This window comes from Oryctolagus cuniculus, chromosome 5 (genome assembly GCF_051225735.1).
Source record: "Oryctolagus cuniculus isolate XC-2025 breed Fujian yellow rabbit chromosome 5, ASM5122573v1, whole genome shotgun sequence".
Lineage (NCBI taxonomy): Eukaryota > Metazoa > Chordata > Mammalia > Lagomorpha > Leporidae > Oryctolagus > Oryctolagus cuniculus.
In genome coordinates this window covers 153,292,765-153,312,072 of record NC_142871.1, presented here as the reverse complement: position 1 = coordinate 153,312,072, position 19,308 = coordinate 153,292,765, and the positions used below count along the sequence as shown (strand labels likewise).

Sequence of the window (19,308 nt, the reverse complement as noted above, 5' to 3'; positions counted from 1 at the left end):
AGAAATGATCACATTAAGGAAAATATTTGCAACTGGCGACGTAAGAGGGGGAGGTAAAGATGAGCCCTGGGATGGGGAAGAACAGGGTTGCAGGATAGAGGGGGAGGAGACCCTGCTGAGGCTGGCCTCATGAGACATCCTAACGGAAAGGCCATGCAGCCCGCAGGACATACCCACACTGCTCTGGAATTCTGGGGAGATGTGAGAGCTTGAGATAGAGATTTTGGAGGCTGGGACCCTACCATCAAAGGGTGAGGAAGAGGAGAAGTTTGTAACTGAGACTGGGACGGGAATCCAGTGAGGTAGAAGGAAGAGTTGGGAGCCTTAGTGAGGAGAAGTGAAAAAAAAAAAGTGTGAGTGAATTTGGCAAGCACTACCAAGGAACTAGACCGTGAAAGATTTTTATTAGGACTATTTTTTTTTTTAAGATTACTTTTATTTACTTGAAAGGTAGAGTTACAGAAAGAGGTAGAGACAGAGCGGTCTTCCATCTGCTGGTTCACTCCTCAAATGGCCGCAACGGCCAGAGCTGAGCCAATCTGAAGCCAGGAGCCAGGAGCTTCTTCTGGGTCTCCCACTTGGGTGCAGGGGCCCAAGAACTTGGGCCATCTTCCACTGTTTTCCTAGGCACGTTAGCAGGGAGCTGGATCAGAAGTGGAACAGCTGGGACTCGAACCAGTGCCCATATGCAATGCCAGTGCCACAGGCAGGGGCTTTAACCCTTTGCACCACAGCACCGGCCCCGAGCAATAGGCACCTTAAAGGTGACCCTGACATCACATTTGTCAAATGAAAAAGGTTTATTGAAGTGTATTCAAAAGAGAATCTGATATTGAGCCTTTCTTACACAAACTCTATTAGTGACCAGTAAACAGTAGGGGAAACGATTCATTTTAGAATTATTTCAGCTACAATAAATAAGAATGAATAGGCATGGAATATGCCTCTCTTGTAACCTCCCATGAATTAAGAGGCCCGAGTGTTGAATGGCTATTCCTACCACAAGCAGAGAGACATAAAAGCACCGTGTGAAAGAATACAGCACCACCAATGTCTTGCTCGGAAAATCCAGCTGGATACAGCTACTGTTTGGCAAGAAGTACAGCAAGCAGAGAATATACTGAACTAGATCCAAAGGATACCATCCCCAGACCTAAAGTGTCAGGATTCTATCAGCCAAAGGATTCAGATTCTTTAACAAAGAAAGGAATCCCGGGTGGGGTGGGGAGGCTTAAAAGACATACTAAATCTTTAACTACTGGTAAAACTAAACCATACAGGGAGGAAGATGATAAATAGACAGATAGGCAGACAAAAATCTACAAAGAAATACAGAAGAAGAGATTATTATAAACATCAGGGTAGTTGTTACTATTGGGGGGGCCTACATGGAGAATTTCTGGGGTCTTGGTAATACTCTACTTTTCATTAAGAGTATTTACCTTATAATAATTCTCTAAGCCACATATTCACTTTATGCCATTTTCTGTGTCTACATTTTATTTTATAGTGGAAAAACAAAGGGAGTAGATGAGCTGAGTAAATGTAGACAACCAGGATACACACTGCTGTACCAATTAACAGAGAATGCTGCGATAGCCATCGAGAGTTGTCGAATCAGGGGGAGCTCTGTTATGGGGTGGGTGGTTGTTTCAGAAGATAAATGCAACACCACACGAGCTGTGAAGGTTCGGCCCAGTAGTGAGGCTTCACAGCAGAGGAGAGAAGGCACAGGAGGAGAATTGAAGGATTTCAGCCAGCAGAGGGGATGAAATCCAAGCACCAGAGCAGGGGCTGGCCTGGGATGCAAACCTGGGTTTGTCCAAAATGAGCTGAGAGAAGGTAGGGTTTGTGTAGTGGGTAAACACCTAGGGTGGCATTTTATCTGTAATATAAGCCATGAGGTTTTCACTTAACAGGGAGGAGGTGGAAGAAAAGGAAATGAAGAATACACATGGGAACTAGGGTGAATTACCATCATGAGTGGATAAAACGATTGTTCACCTACAAAATCCAAGTGGGTTGACTAGAAAATCATAGAAATAAGTGAATGCAATAAGTTTTCTGGATAACCTATTTATTAAAGAAACAGATATTTTTTATCTTAAGGAAAAATAACCAGTTAGAAAATTTACTGTTAGAAATGATCCAAATGATGCTTAGAGAAAAATTTGCTAGTATTGCTCAAAAAATAAACCACTCAGTATTACCATCATGAAGAATGTCCAAAATGGAACACTCACAAAACTTGCCAGCATGCATGCATACTCAAGGATGCTGGTTAGAAATAGCAAAAATCTCAGTCTGGAATCAATGATGTTTAGCAAGGTAGTCTTAAAGTGAATGGAATGTAACTAACAGTTTAAAAGTACAGGAGTTTACCTGAACACTTTACTGTAGAAATTACTGAAGTGGTCTTTATGAATAAGCCACACTAGAAAATATCCCCTGAGCATTTTCAAAGGTTTGTCTTCAATTTCCCAGGTACAAACTTGAGCACAGCTCATAGTCGAGTTCCACCCACTTGAGATCGTTTCATCTTTGTATAAAAGAGTTTGATCCAACCTAATTTATTATCTTTACAGATATACTTCATTTTCTGTCACTTTATTTCATGTTCCCTAAAGGAAAAAATGCTCTTAATCTTGCCCTCATGTCTCCCTCTGGCAATTCTGAGGGTTATGGAATATTTTAAATTTTGATTGCACATACACTCTCTGCCTCTTTGAAAATGTGTTCATTTTATCATTCACATGCTGCATACCTTTTCTGCTTTATTTTCCCTTCCAAAATATAGATCATATTCCATTTTCCTACTTAACCTTTCTTTGACAAGGGCCAGCTCAACTGCACTGTAATTTTCCCATCATGGTGTGGATAGAATTTCTTTGTTCCCCTCTGTTGACTGGATCACCAATTGCATCCTCTCATCAGGCTGGAGCTGGAGGACCTGTGAGGAAGCCTTAAATGTGCCTCTCAGAAATTAGGGCAGGTGACGTAGGAACCCCGTGAGTGAGGTTTTCCTTGGCATTGCTCTGTGTTGGGTGTATGGATGCTTGTTGCTTCCCAACCTACATCTTCATGCTGTCAGTCATTCCACAGGACACAGGCATTGAGTTTGCCACCTCAGCAGAATTTTTTCTCTACATGCTCACACCCACTCTTGGTTTCCAGTTGGTTACCTTACAACTTCCCACTGTGGTGTAGGAGGCTAAGGGGAAATGAAAAAGGTCTGAGTCACGGCCATGTGTTTCTCCTGGAGCCCAGAGCTGTTACCAACCAGTCCAGGATGCCAGCATTGCAAAGGTCCCTTGATTCCCAGATGTCTCCCTGTCTCCTGCCTCAACTCACCCTCACCGAGATAGGAGGCACTGCCCTGAGCATTCCCACCTCTCTCCTGGCTGACTTCTCCCTCCTGAGTTTGGCAGGCAGCTGTGTGTTGATTTCCAATTTCTCCTTTCCTCAATGTTTTGAATTAGCAAATAGTCCTTGTTGGTTTTGAGATGAGGCAGTTTTCCAGTTTTTAGTCTTTCCTGTTTTTGTGTCTTGCACTTCAGAGTTCCAGGGACAGTAGTTGTGAAAATGGACAATAGGACTTCTCAACCTCTTCTGTATAAAGGGCTACTGCCCAGAACATAATGCAGAGGGCTCTAAAGGAGACTAGTTATGCTGAAATCATGTTCCAGATACTAAAGGGCACATGCATGTGTTATTTATTATGTTAATAGATTAATTTCAAAATTTAGTGTTGCAGAAAACAATATATTTTGAAATATGGGCTGGTCATCATTGCTGTGTCATCAGAAAACACTGTGACTTCCACTGCTGTCGATTGTCAGTACCACCTCTGCTGTGGTCTGGGCCTGCACTCATAATGACAGGAAATGTTAAATTCAGGCAGAGGTTAGGGGAATACAGAGGTAGGTGTTTTGCCCCCACATAGGTTCAAAGATTCCAGACTAAGAACCCTCCCCTTTTTATTTTAAGATTTATTTATTTATTTATTTGAAGAGCAGAGTTACAGAGAGGCAGAGAGAGAGAGAGAGAGAGAGAGAGAGAGAGAGAGAGAGAGTTAGGTCCTCCATCTGCTGGTTCACTCCCCAGATGGCCGAAATGGCTGCAGCTGGGCTGATCCGAAGCCAGGAGCCAGGAGCTTCTTCTGGGTCTCCCACACGGGTGCAGGGACCCAAGGACTTGGGCCATCTTCTACTGCTTTCCCAGGCCACAGCAGAGAACTGGAATTGGAAGTGGAGCTGCTGGGACTTAATCCAGTGCCCATATGGAATGCCGGTGCTACGGACTGGGGTTTTAACCCACCGCACCACAGCACAGGCCCCAGGAACCCTGTTTTCTAATATTCATTCAGATAGTAAATAAATATTTTTAAACCACTTATTTGAAGCTGGGAAGAATAGTGAGCAACACACAGTCAGAACTTCTGCCCCTCAAAGAGCTTTACAAGTGGGTCAGGGGAGATGAATCACTGTATCAAATAAAAGCATTAAGTATCCTCACATAGCAGTAAGAACACGGAATGCACTATGTGGTAGAGCAGTTCAGGAGAGCACTTGGGCAGGACTTCAGGGAGGGGCACCTGTGTGAGACTTTACGGGTGAGAAGCAGGGCTTCATCAAAGTCAGGAGAAAGAGTGTTCCAAGCATAAAAAGTAACCAAGGAAAGGAATCTGTGACTGGAGCGAGCTCAGTATGTTGGAGAGGGAGTAATGACAGGGGGTGTGGCTGGAGACTAGTGAGTGAGGAGATTTGGAAGTGGTCGAGGACAGATTTGTAGGGCTTGCAGGATATGGTAGGAGAGGGTTTGAAGTCAGTTCCGTTTTTATGATGGAATCTGCTGGATGCTTGTGAGTAGGGAGTAACTTGCCTGATTGTTTTCCTACTGGCCACCCCCAGAGAAAGGGTGAAAACATAACCAAGAGTAAGATCCAGGCAAAAAGGGGTCACTGGCCTGGGGGTAAACATTCAGACACTGTGTAAATACATATTCTCTTGAGCTTGTTTTACAGAGGATGTTCAAGGAAGCTTCTCTTGCAGCATTGCAGTCAGAGGGGCCAGACCACTCCAAACACGGAAAGCTAACACCACAAGAAAGCAGTCTGAGTCAGACCTTCGCTACCTAAGCTGAACTTTTCTCATTGCAACACTAAATTCTCCTCTTAGAGGAGATTGCCACCATTTTCGGAACACACAATGTATGACAAAGCAGGAAGTTGTATGTTGCTTATGTTGTTTGAGTAAGAAGGGATCCCCCCTCCCTTCTCTTTTGCTACCCCTAACCCTTGGCATAAAACCCATAATTGTTTCTCAAGAGGTACTTCCTCTTCTGGAGCTGTGTCTTCCCTCTGTCTTCTTTAAATAAAGGTTTCCTCTGCGCAATGCCTGTCTGAGGTTGATCATTTGGTAACTCACCAAGCAATGGATCCATTGTGTCCACTGAAAAAGGACTCCAGGCAGGCAAAGGGGAAGCTGGGTGACCCAGACAGCAGCTATTTGAAGAGTTCCAGTGAAAGACGCCACTAGGGTGAACCAGGATGGAGGTAGGCGGTGAGAAGCAATCACATTCAGACACACTGTGGAGGTGGAGCTGCCCAGATAAGGCAGAGAGACTGTGCCCTGTGCAGGAAGAGAAGAATCAAGAATGTGATGCAGATTTGGGCAACTAAAGGGTGTTCAAGGGTAAAGGGTGCCAAGGACATTGAGGTTTTGCCCACGTGGAGTTGGAGATGTTTGTCAGGAATCTCACCCCAGGAGCCAGGGCTCTCTGGGCAAACGAGTCAGGAACACAGAGGAGGCGTCCAGGTTTAGAGAGGACGGGTGATGACTGGTGTGTAGCTGGACACCTAAGGTGGAGCCTGCGCACAAAAAGGGTGATTTGGTCACGGAGCGCTCAGACATGGTGACATTTAGAGACGTGACACAGAAGGTAGACGCAAAAGGAGGCTAGAAAGTGGGCAAACCGGAAGTCAGCTGCACAGTGGGAGCCTCGGGGAGCCTAAGCAGAGCCCGTGCTAGGATACAGCAAGCTGTGGCCGGTGCGAGAATCTCCTGAGATAGCACGCGAGCTGGAGGGCGGAGGGGAACGTGGGTCCCGGCGGTCGGTGCACCGCGGGGGGACTGAGACGTAGTTACACACGTGCACCGCACAGACTTCTCCGCGGTCCACTTCCGGTCGTGTTGTCATCACCGCCACTGCTGAGAGAGGAGATGGTCTTTCTTCACGGCAGTGCCGTAAGACGTGGTGGATTGTGGTGTTGCTGAGTATCTGTCGTGCGGGAGTGAGGCAGGTCAGTGTTTTATGTAACGGGGATGTAAAGACATCTGAGGGGGGATGACAATGTCTGGCCTAGTGGTTAGCACCTGTTTGGGATGCCTGAGCCCACAACAGAGCACTGGGTCCCCCTCCCAGCTCTGCTCCCATTTCCAGCTTCTGGCTAACACAGACTGGGAGGCAGAAGGTGACGGTTCAAGTAGCTGGGTGTCTGCAAGACCTGGACTGAGTTCTTGGCCCGGGCTTTGGCCAGCCCCAGCCCCAGCCCCAGCCCCAGTCAATACAGCCATTTTGGGAGGGAACCAGCAGATAGGAGCTCTGTCTCTCTGTTAATGCCTATGTCTTTGTTTCTCTGCCTCTCAAGCAAATAAATAACAGAATTTAAAGAAACTTATTCAGGGCTGTGTTGTGTAGCAGCTGGTTAAGTCGCTGCTGGGGATGCCCACTTCCCATCCTGGAGTGCAGTTGGAGTCCCAGCTCCTCTGTTTGCATTCCAGCTCCCTGCTGATGCACCTGGGAAGCAGCAGACAATGGCTCAAGTACTTGAATCTGCCACACATGGGAGAGATCCAGATGGCGTTCCCAGCTCCTGGCTTCAGCCCGGCTCAGACCCAGGTGTTGCCATCACTGAGGGAGTGAACCCTCAGTAGATGGAAGGTCTCTCTCTCTGCCTTTCAAATAAACAAAATAAATAATTTTTTTTCAAAAAATACCAGGTTAGAAGTAATGTAAATTAAAAGATATAATTGCATGGTCTTAAAGTCTTTTAAATTATTGCGTGTTGTTTTGCACTGATATAAATAAATTTCATTATATAAATTTGATGAGCAGATTTGGGTCTGGAAAGGGCAGCAAATGGCCAGCACGGCAGTGCAGTGGATTAAGCCACCTCTTGGGATGCCTGCATCCTGTGTCAGGTCCCTGCTAGTCCACCTGTGAAGCAGCAAATGATGACTCAAGTGCTTGCGTCCCTGCCCCCCAGTGGGAGACCCAGGTGGAGTTCCAGGCTCCCAGCTTTGGCCTGGCCAGCCCGAGCTGTTGCTGCCATTGGGGTAATGAACTAGAATATGGAAGATCCCTTTCTCCCTGTGTTTTTCTCTCTATCTCTGTCACTCTGCCTTCCAAAAAAATAAATAAATCCACCTTTAAAATGAGCAGTAGAGAATGACATTCCTTGGTTTCATGAAAGTCCATGGGTGGTGGGGACATGTTCCCTCTGCCTCTTTTACCAGAGTAAACTTGGTCACTTCACAGGGCTATGGCTTCCCCTCTGGCAGAATCACAGCCTGTGGCTTGTGGCCTGAAGGCGGAGAACAAACCCAGGACTGTGCAACAGTTTAATCTCCTGCGGGCTTCTTAACTGGGTGTGCCAACCAATTAAAGCAGTGGGTAGTCTTGCTGTCATCCGAGAGATGTGAACTCAAGCAGAGACAAATCAGAGACAAAAAGTGGGTGTGGCGCCGTGGCTCACTGGGCTAATCCTCCGCCTTGCGGCGCCAGCACACCGGGTTCTAGTCCCGGTTGGGGCGCCGGATTCTGTCCCGGTTGCCCCTCTTCCAGGCCAGCTCTCTGCTGTGGCCAGGGAAGGCAGTGGAGGATGGCCCAAGTGCTTGGGCCCTGCACCCCATGGGAGAACAGGAGAAGCACCTGCCATCGGATCAGCGCGGTGCGCCGGCCGGCGGCGGCCATTGGAGGGTGAACCAACGGCAAAGGAAGACCTTTCTCTCTCTGCCGTGGTCTCTTTTTAGTGTTTTTAGTTCTCTAGACTTTTATTAAATGACATAAATATAGATTTGGGGTTGTTGTCCAGGTGATGTTTTTCCAACATTGCTTTTGAAAAGTAATTCAATTTTTAAATACCAAGTTATAATCAAATACACTTTAAATACTTGTGTCTATTTCTGGACTTAATATTTACTGTCTGTTGTTACTGGGATCTGTTACCTAATATATTTATAGGTATCAATTTTGAATATATTTAAATATCAGCTCAAGTGACCTTTGTCATTTTCATTTTTGAAAATATTATTCCAGAGAAGTGCATGAAATTGTACCAAAACTGTGTAGGAGAAATTCAAATGTGTATCAAAGTGTAATTCACTTTAAGAGCATTCTAAGATTGCACCACTGCACTGGCTTTTATTTTTCCTGCTTTGAGTGTCACAGATGCTTCCTGTATTTCCTGTGTTTTTCTCACAACATCTAAGGTTCTTATTTTATATTTTCTTTTCTACATTTTTATTTATTTTCATATTATTTGAAATGGAGAAGGAGAGAGAGATTCCATCTTCTGGTTCCCTCCCTCCAGATGTCTTCAACAGCCAGGTCTGGGCTAGGCTGAAACCAGGAGCCCAGAATTTCATGCAGGTCTCCCACGTGGGTGGTCAAGACCCAAGTACTGAACCATCACCTGCTGCCTTCCAGGGTGTGCATTAGCAGGAAGCTGGATTGGAAGCCAAGCAACTGGGATTCTAACCAGGCATTCTGGTATGGGATGCAGGCATCCCAAGCAGTGACTTAGCTGCAGAGCCACATACTCACTTATTTTCTTAATGTGATATTTATCCATTATATTTTGTTGCAACTGTGGGTTGTGATGTGGGAAAGATATAGTTTGAATATTTATTTTTTTAGCAGAAAACTTCACTATATCTAAGCTACTTTGTCAGGATAGTCTGTGAGTTGATTCTTGGATTTGCAGGTAGATGAGCCTCCTCACCTGCAAACAATTACAACTTTGCTATTTCTCTTTTGATATTTATGTCTCCTTTTTTTTTCCCCTTTCCCCATTGTGGGAATGCAAACTCGTAAAGCCACTATGGAAGTCAGTCTGGAGATTCCTCAGAAACCTGAATATAACCCTACCATACAACCCAGCCATCCCACTCCTTGGAATTTACCCAAAGGAAATTAAATTGGCAAACAAAAAAGCTGTCTGCACCTTAATGTTTATTGCAGCTCAATTCACAATAGCTAAGACCTTGAGTCAACCTAAATGCCCATCAACAGTAGACTGAATAAAGAAGTTATGGGACATGTATTCTATAGAATGCTATACAGCAGTTGTTGGTGCTGCAGCTCAATAGGCTAATCCTCCACCTTGCGGCGCTGGCACACCAAGTTCTAGTCCCAGTCGGGGCACCGGATTCTTTCCTGGTTACCCCTCTTCTAGGCCAGCTCTCTGCTGTGGCCAGGGAAGGCAGTGGAGGATGGCCCAAGTGCTCGGGCCCTGCACCCCATGGGAGACCAGGATAAGCACCTGGCTTCTGCCTTCGGATCAGCGCAGTGCGCCTGCCGCAGCATGCCGGCCACGGCGGCCATTGGAGGGTGAACCAATGGCAAAAGGAAGACCTTTCTCTCTGTCTCTCTCTCTCACTGTCCACTCTGCCTGTCAAAAAAAAAAAAAAAAAGAATGCTATACAGCAGTCAAAACCAATGGAGGAATCTGGAAAACATCATGCTGAGTGAATTAAGCCAGTCCCAAAGGGACAAATTTCATATGTTCTCCCTGATCAGTGACAACTAACCAGGCACAAAAAAGGAAACCTGTTGAAGTGAAAGGGACACTATGAGAAACAGTGACTTGATCAGCCCTTGTCCTGACTGTTGATGTACAATTTAATACTTTATCCCTTTTAGTATTTTTTTTGTTCTACTTAATACTATTGGTTGAACTCTGTAATCAACACACAATTATTCTTAGGTGTTTAAATTTAACTGAAAAGTGATCCCTGTTAAATATAAGAGTGGGAATAAGAGAGGGAGGAGATGTACAATTTGGGACATGCTCAATCGAACTTGCCCCAAATGGTAGAGTTAGAAATGTGCCAGGGGATTCCAATACAATCCCATCAAGGTGGCATGTACCAATGCCATCTCACTAGTCCAAGTCAATTTCAGTTCACAGTTGATCACACTGATAGGTCTAAGAGTCAAAGGGATCACATAAACAAGACTAGTGTCTGCTAATACCAACTGATAGAATAAAAAAGGGAGAGAACGATCCAACCTGGGAAGCGGGATACACAGCAGACTCATAGAATGGCAGATGTCCTAAACAGCACTCTGGCCAGAATCAGCCCTTAAGGCATTCGGATCTGGCTGAAGAGCCCAGGAGAGTATTTTATGCATGGAAAGCCAAGACACTCTGGCAAAAAAGAAAGAGGACCTAGATGAAAGATCTCTGTGAGTAAGATCCCAGTGGAAAGAACGGGCCATCAAAGAAGGAGGTACCTTTCTCTGAAGGGAGGAGAGTACTTCCACTTTGACTATGACCTTTTCTAAATAAGATCGAAGTTGGCAAACTCAAGAGGCTTCCATAGCCTTGGCAACTCATGACTAGAGCCTAGGGAGATTACTGATGCCATAAACAAGAGTGTCAAATTGTTAAGTCAACAACAGGAGTCACTGTGTACTTACTCCTCATGTGGGATCTCTGTCCTTAATGTGTTGTCCAATGTGAAGTAATGCTGTAACTAGTACTGAAACAGTATTTTACACTTTATGTTCTGTGTGGGTGCAAACTGATGAAATCTTTACTTAATTTATACTAAATTGATCTTCTGTATATAAAGATAATTGAAAATGAAACGATATGAATGGAATGGGAGAGGGAGCAGGAGATGGGAGGGGTGTGGGCGGGAGGGAAGTTATGGTGGGGGGGGCAGAAGCCATTGTAATCCATAAGCTGTACTTTGGAAATTTATTTTACTAAATAAAAGTTTAAAAAATTTTAAATAATTGGTTAACATTGGTATTTCTTTTTGCCTTACAGTTTTAATATAGCTATGATGTTAACGAGTTGACTTTCTGTTCCTTTTGAGTTTGAAAAATTAAAACCAAGAATGGAAATTTAGGTTTGTCAAATGCATTTGTGGTATAGTGAAGGAAAAACTCCATTTCCATCCCCTTAGGTTTCTGAGTCTGAGAATGAAACTGACATAAAATAGGTTAACAGGAGAAGGCATAGTGCAAGTTCTACATGGCCCTGGAGTCCTCATAAAGAAGTGCAGACCAAAAGAAGCAGTTAAGAGTCTGTTGCTTACATATTGGATAGCACAAAAATAGCAAACTCTGAAACTGTGATAAGGCAAAGGGGCTTGGGTTAGGGTAATTAATTGGATAGAGAAGTGGCTAAAAAAGATAAGGGTTAGTTTAACAAGGCTTATTTGTACAGAATTTCTCAGGTCTCAGGTTTCTTCTCCTTGATGACAGGAACAAGGACAATTTTCATGAGAATCCCTTCTCCGGTTTTTAAGAAACAGCTCAAAGTCAGAGTGGTCTTGCACCTGTTGTTTTCAATAGCCTTTAACTTAAATAGCTCATGGGCCAGAGTGGTATACTTTTAACTGCTTCAGTAGCTTCTGTTGAGATGATTTCATATTTTTCTCTTCTGTGATTTATTAATATATTTTAAATACTGAAAGCTGACTTTCATTCTTAACATTAAACCTTTTTAGATCAAAGACAATGTTAATCTTTCTTTTTAAGATTTATTTATTTGAAAGAATTACACAGAGAGAGGAGAGGCAGAGAGAGAGAGAGAGAGAGAGAGAGGAAGGAAGGAAGAGATCTTCCATCTGCTGGTTCACTCCCCAGTTGGCCTCAATAGCCTGAGCTGTGCCAATCCAAAGCCAGGAGCCAGGAGCTTCTTCCTGGTCTCCCACGTGGGTGCAGGGGCCCAGGGACTTGGGCCATCTTCCACTGCTTTCCCAGACAATAGCAGAGAGCTGGATCTTCCAGAAGTGGAGAAGCCAGATCTCAAACCAGCACCCATATGGGATGCTGGCACGTCAGGCCAGGGCATTAACCCACTGCGCCACAGCATCGGCCCCTACAAAGTTAATCTTACAAGGAAATTGGGATGAAATTTAATATAAAAACTGAACATTATATTTCATTCCAAGCTTTTAGTATCAAAGATAAAACAGGACATGCAATTTTGTGACTTGTGCAGCTCTTTGTCTAATACAAACACAGCAACCGCTTTGCTTCCTGGGGCTGAGTCACCTGAATGGTTAACGTTGTAGACAGGACTTAAATAAGAATGAGAACTTCATCATCTTCCAACCCGTGACCCTGGGTTTCACTGAGTATTAAAATAAGAGATCAGATGTTTACCAGATCCCGAGATGGACTCTTATTGAAATCGTAGCCAATGAGTTGAAGAAATGTGGCATAAGGAATATAATCAAAAGGAAATTCTGTTGTTATATTCCAATTTAACTTGAAAAAAAAATTGCAATATTGCAAAAACAGAACAAAGAACTTTTTTCCCTCACTCGTTTCAGAGTCTGTTGCCAGCATGATGACACCCACGCCTACTGCCCTGCCGTTGCTTTAGGATGTGTTTCCTACAATCTGTCCTCCTTCATAACCACAAAACAGCCATAAATCTGAGGTAGTTAATGTTGGCAATGTCTACAGCCCAATTCTCAGAGCTCATTCACATTTCAACAGCTGTGTCATTATGTTCTTTATTGGCAAAAACATTCAGTTCCAAATCCCATGTTGCAGTTAGGTGCCATGTCTCTGGTCTCCTTAATTCTGAAGTTGTTCCTCAATATTTCTTCGACCTTGATAAGAATGTTGAAGGTTCCAGGTCAGCAATGTTGTAGAACCTTCTTCAGGATAGGTTTTTCTGATACTTTCACATGATTAGATTCAGGTTAGACATGGCAGGCAAAGTACATGCAAGTGTGGCTGTGTCCTGAGGCCAGGGTTCCCAAGAGGCCTATGGTGCTGGTTCATATGACTCTTTGCGATCTTAACTCTTGAGTAGGGTGGTATCTATCAGGTATTTCCTGTGCAAAGTTATTCCTTGTTCCATTGAAATTTATAAGTGCTTTGTGGGAAGCTACTCTGGGACTGTGTAAATATTCCCATCCATATCAGACTTTCAATTTCTTGTTTATTTCAGTATGGACTCACGGTTTCCTACTTTATTCAGTGGTTTATATTTTCCCATCAGTATTTAATTTGATGCTCAGTTTGTCTCAGGATGGACCATTCATTTTTTTTTTTCATTTTAAGATTTATTTATTTATTTGAAAGGCAGAGTTACAGAGAAGGATAGGCAGAGAGTGAGAGGTCTTCCATCTGCTGGTTTGCTCCCCAGTTGGCTGAATAGCAAGAGCTGTGCCAATCCAAAGCCAGGAGCCAGGAGCTTCTTCCTGGTCTCCCACGTGGGTGCAGGGGCCCAAGGACTTGGGCTATCTTCTACTGCTCTCCCAGGCCGTAGCAGAGAGCCGAATCGGAAGTGGAGCAGCCAGGACTTGAATTGGCGCCCATATGGGATGCCAGCACTGCAGGTGGTGGCTTTACCTGCTGTGCCACAGCGCCAGCCCCAGGTTGGGATATTCTTTAAATATTTCCTTATTTTCTGACAAAATATATTATTCTAGGATTATCTTGTATTTTTCACTAGCCATTTCCCTCAGAGGCTCTGTTTGCTCTGAATGTTTGAAAATCACATTTAGAAACCAAGATTTCAATGCCAGGGTATGTCCATGGCTCCCAGGGTCTCTGCTCTCAAGCTTTTTTTTACATAGACAAAATTAGGGTCTCTACATACATACCTATCCATCCATCTGTCTACTAATCTACCTACCACTCATGAATTTACAGCTATACCTCCAATCCCATCCACCATTACAAGGTTCATTCCAGTTTTCCACTTTTCCATATTTGTAACTCCCTGTCCCAGCAGTGGGCTCCATTCCCCCTTGATATCCATATGTATTTAATGCATCCCTTTCTCCTCCCCGCCACACCTCCTACCCTGTGTGTCACCAGTCTCTTGCTGGCTGCCATCCATTCACGGCCACAGATTCTTCCTCATTCCTCCCCTAGTCCCACACCCCTCACCTGTGCTCCCTTCCAGACACCATCCTTTTCTACCCATCTGCCTTCCTCAGCTCTGGTGGGGCACTTATGTCTACACTGGAAGGTACATCTCTGCTCAGAAGCTCTCTTTAACCCACTTCAGCACTCCAGGCTGTCACCCAGCACAGCACCTTCTGCACCTTGGTCAGACCGCACCTGACCTGGGCTGCCCTCCTGCACAAGTACAACCTCATCTGCGTGAGCCCAGCCACCTTACTCTAGGCTGTTGGGACAGCCCTGGGTGAGCCACTAAGCATAATAAACTTATGTTGGAGCACCAAGAAAAGAGGGGCAGAATGCCCTTACCTGTTCCACTATTCACACTCAACTTTAGTGGAAGTTTTTGTAGTTGTCTTAATCAACTGTGTTCTTTGGCACAGTAAGAAAAGTTTGATTTGAATGTGACATTCAATAGAACATTTGTTTCTGTCTCATGGCCAAAGAGTCTTGCTTCCCTGACAGCTGGATGAGTATGATCCATGTTGAATTCATCAGCTGATGCTTATAGGAGACTCTTAAACTCTTCTACTGGGCCAAGGAGACCCCATTGTGAGTCTTTAGGGCACCCCTTAGCATCAGCTGGCCCTGAGCAAAGCCATCCACCTTCTTCCCCACTCGTTCTTCTCCATGTGCCGACTATCACGTGCGTTCCTGCTGTGATGCCCTCTGCTGTGCTATGATACTGCCAGGAGGGCCCTCACCAGAGCCAGCTCCATGCTGTTTGGACTTTCAGCCTCCAAAACTGGGAGTTAGATAAACCTCTGTCATGCTATGGAGCCCAAAGTCTCAGAAGGTTTGTGTATACCATTCATTAGTGCCCGAGAAACCACCTCCAAATTTGGGAGAGAATCATGGATTGATTCTGGATTCTGCTTACCGGTGGGACGGATGACGAGCAGACAGCCGATCAGAAATCCTTACCGCCTGGCTAGAGGGCACAGCATTAAACAGTAAACAAGCACAATTGGTTCATGAGTACATGCGTTCCCTGGTGTTCCTTCCATGAGGCCATCAATGCAAGGACACAAGCCACAGCTGTATCTGGCTTACATTTGCCCTCCCCATCAGATTCTACTTAAGATGTTTACCCTGCAGTGGGAGCAAGAGGCCTAACACAGGCCACCACTAAGGAAGGAGTGGTCTTTCTCATGGCAGAAGGGTAGTGTTATGAGCTTACTCCGTCCCCATGAAACCCTTCCACCCTTACCATCTTTGTGCTTCATTAATCATCTGCAGAGTCCCTAGGGTAAGCACCTGTGAATCACGTTGCATCCAGCTCCCATAGTTACAATGTAGGGCACATCACTGAGATGCTCTAAGCAAATTGAATTAAGACCCCAAACATTGATGGCTATTGTAATGAGTCAACAGATAGCCCAAAGAAGGCCAACTCTTATTTATCAGTTCCCTTACAAAGTATGTGCTTTCTATTTTCACAGTGTCCAGACAGCCACCCTGGACACTGCCCTTGTTTCAAAGACAGAAGAGGGTCCAATTGGTAGTGTTCACTGTAGCAACACCAGCTCTGGCTGGAGATCAAGGACAAAGGAAATTCTGAGCACAGCCAGCAGGCAGACTTACCAGAACCATGGTCTTGGCCACTAAAAGCAAACAAAGAAACAAACAAAATTCCTGTTACTGAGAATAGTGCTAGGGGTGATAACAAAGATGTTAAATAGGTACTGGTAGAGGCAAATTGTGATTACCAGGTGGAATGCATGCACTAACAGGGTCTTGAGAAGATACAGTGATGCGGAGGGGCGTGTCCTGGGCAGATGTCACAGGCTCTTAGGTTGCCAAACCTGAGCAAGTCCGTTATGTACTGCGCTAAAGGTAGAATTCTGAATTGCCAGGAGAGATCACCATGGTTCCCTTCGGAATAAGTGTGCTACCAGGGAGATGGTAGTATATAGCTTTATTCCAAGTGTCTAAAACTTGAAGGTTTACAGGCCGGTTGTGTGTTATGTTCTTGTCCCAAGGTGTTGGGATGAGCACCAGCGTGGTTCCACCTGCACCTGTCTGAGAGTATGTCTACCTGGTTCAGTATCTACCAGAGCTGGAAGGAGCAAATTGTTGTCTATATCCCCTGAAGGTCCCATGTTGGCTTTTTGGGTTCTAATTTGCTGCCATCTAGGGGCTGCAGCACGGGTGCTGGCAGTCCTCAGGTCCTCTTTTCACCCCCTCCGAGATCTCCATCCCATAATCTTTATGCGAGGTCTGGAGAGGAGGGTCTGCTCTGGCTGCTTCCGCTGTGTTAAGGCATTGTCCTTTCCTAGTCAGGGAAAGCAAAACCCTTGCTAACTGATCCCTAGATTCAGTTCAAGGAGCTAGAGGTTCACCAACAACTTGTGCCAAGGGCTAGACTCCCTAGAAGAATAGCACTTTTACATGAAACCATTGAATTCTGATAAGGCCTTCACTCAGGATGCAACTTGTCAGAGAGAGATCTTTCTCTCGAAGATTTTTGTTTGTTTTTAAAAAAACAATACAAAGATAGATCTCCTGGGGGAGATTGACTGGCTCATGATTTTTTGATTCTAGCACCAGAAGAATCTTGTTGCACCTGATAAAGTCCTTTTTGATATTGAGGATCAAAGAGGAAACCAGAGGCGAGGAAAGGCTTCCCAACAAACATCTCCAAAGGGCTAAGCTAGAAGGTAGCCTCGAGTGCCATCCTCAGCCCGAGTTGGACCATAAGCAATAGCTTGTTCTAGAGGCTGGGGCGTGAGAGCTGTTCTCTGAACCTGCTAAGTGGTAGCCCGTGTTTTTTCCAGGCTGTCCTGCCTTGCTGCTTGTAGCTCTTCTCGGTGGGCGTCCCACCTTGCTGGGTTTCTTCTGCAGCTCCCCAGCACAGCCTCACTACACATTGCTTCACACCAGGGCACCAGCCCTGCAGCACAGTTCCGCCTGGCCTCGCAGGGCCCCTGTTGACATCTCAGTGGAAGCTGCCACACCCCCTAACTCTTGTGTTTTGTATGCTTCAGCACCGTAACCACATGGACAGTGCCAGTATATGTCACCAACAGGGAGCACTCCTGGAATTTGCTCCTGAAAGGGCTCCTCCCCCCGTGGAGGTCTCGGCAGCAGACCTGCACTTCTGTTCCTCATTTCCCGGTGGTGGGTGGGCAGCCTCAAAGAGGTGGAAGCACCCTGGGTCTGTCTCCCATTGCTTCACCTAGTAACACAGGTCTGCCTTTTACTTGAACTTATGATTTAGCTAGAGGTTTCTCCATGACGTTTTTCCAGTTTTTTAAGGTTGAGTCCATGGGAATGTATGGGGAGTTACCCATGGCCAGAAAAGCCTGTTTGTGACCTAGGGAGAGGGTGGATTGGTTCAGACCTGGCATTCCAGATCTCAACCAGATCCGAGACGCCTGGGTGTCCTCAGGCTCCTTCGCAGGAGTGCATGGGGTCAGTCAGGAACTGGTCTGAACTGGTCAGGTCTGAACTGTAACACCTCAGCCAAGCAGCAGCCTGCTTGGTGTTTCACAGTCAGCCTGCCGAGATCTGATATGACCGTGCCTAAAAGTTACCCGTTGAAGGGAAGTTTAAAAGGCATAAACAGAGCGGAGAGCACTAGGAGCAAGGAGGAGATCCTCCAGGCAAAGAAACCACGGCTCTCAAGCATGAAAGAGGTGAGAGTCAGAGAAACTCGCCCAGTGAGGTCTGATGAGGATTCCAACTCCTGCTCCAGGCTCTTCGCTGACTCATCACGTCCCAGGGTGGCTCCCAGTGAACAGCAAGCTCAGCATGTGGCCATCAGTCCACTTAGGCAGCCTGCAGGGGAGAGGGTTCTACTGGGAGAGGTGCTGTCACGGTCGCCCCTTGTCTTCTTCCCACCAGCCCTCAGAACAGTCTGCATCTACAGTGAGGGCTTGGAAGGGGTCCACTCTAACTCTTGCACCTGTTCCACTTTTTTCCTTTGGGGGATTGGTGGGAATCTTGTCTACTGGCAGCTGTTTCAACAAGCCCACCATCACCGACTTGGGATGGTTAGCTATTTGCTTTCTAGATGCCTTTACTGGCTTGGTTTCCTCTGTGGTATTGGTGTCTTATTTTTCATAGCCCTTGCTTCTGTCTCAGGAGGTCCATGTCTCCTAAATCAGCCATGGATGGCTTGGGCATCTCTCTGTTATTGTTTTGCCTCTTACTTTTAGGTCTTTGGCTCATTTTGAGTTAATTTTTATAAATGGTGTGAGGTAATGGTATTTTGTTATAGAAGCCTGAGCAGACTTTAATTTCTTTCAACAATGTTTTACAGTTTTCAGAGTGTAAACTTTGTAGTTCTTTTGTTAAGTTTGTTTCTAAGTGCTTTGGGCTTTTTTGTCCCACTTTAAATGGAAGTGTTTTCTAAACTCAATTTTTGGATTGCTCACTGCAAGTACATAGAAATAGACTTGATTCTTGTAGACTGACCGTGTGTCCTGCAGCTTTGCTGCCCTTGTTTATTGCTACTAGTTTATTATTTTTTTCATGGATTTCTGTATACAAACTTATGCCATCTGTATGTAGAGTTACATTTCTTTTGCAATCTGGATGCCATTGTTTCTTTTCCTTGCCTCGTTGCCCTGCTTGGAACTCCAAATACAATTCTGAATGGAACTGACAAGAGTAGATGTCTTGGCCTCATTCCTGGTTCTTGGAAAAAACACACATTTTTCAATTCTTACAGAGCCTTTCCCCATGTACACACTGTGGCAAATTCACTTTCATGGAACCCTAAGCTCTTAGACCCCTGTGGCTGAATAAGATCATGTTCTGAGTAGGCTCTGAAAGGCGCCCTGACACCTCACTTGGGAATTTACATCTGTTTTCTTTTTCTACCTAGACCAGAGTTTCCAGTGTGACATTATCATATACCCTGCTAGGGAATTATTTAACCACAGATTTCTGTGAAGGATTTTGCCAAAAACAGACCATATCACAAGAAAGAAAAACAAACGATCTTTTCTTCAAATAGACTCTGTGCACTCAAAGCAGAACATATTGGTTGGAGGTGTTGAATTTTCTCTCAGTAGCTGGCCAAATACCTGTTGGATAGCATTTCCTCTCTCTGGAATAAGATGCATTTTATGTGCCTAGGTAAAGGAATGATCACTTGCAGCTAACTTGTGTAAACACATTAGACTAAGTAGGAAA

The 19,308-nt window shown here is 45.1% G+C and overlaps 1 protein-coding gene and 1 long non-coding RNA gene across 9 annotated transcripts in view; one reads left to right on the top strand and one right to left on the bottom strand.

The window, feature by feature from the left end:
* Window positions 1–7,041, top strand: part of SLC17A1 (solute carrier family 17 member 1) — a 33,707-nt gene extending 26,666 nt beyond the window's left edge. The window contains exon 13 of one of the 5 annotated variants that reach the window (XM_008262343.5): window positions 6,783–7,041. The gene's annotated coding sequence lies outside the window, so the exon portion shown is untranslated. 5 annotated transcript variants of the gene reach the window in all.
* Window positions 4–6,301, bottom strand: LOC149126798 (uncharacterized). Of its 4 annotated transcripts, none has more exons than XR_016234767.1 (4): window positions 5,975–6,301; window positions 5,729–5,869; window positions 5,427–5,630; window positions 4–4,235 (listed from the first exon to the last, which is right to left on the bottom strand). It is a non-coding gene; the product is annotated as an uncharacterized LOC149126798 (long non-coding RNA). The 4 variants fall into 4 exon arrangements; XR_016234766.1 differs by having other exon boundaries at window positions 4–4,253; window positions 5,761–5,869; XR_016234765.1 differs by having other exon boundaries at window positions 5,761–5,869.
* Window positions 7,042–19,308: the final 12,267 nt, after the last annotated feature.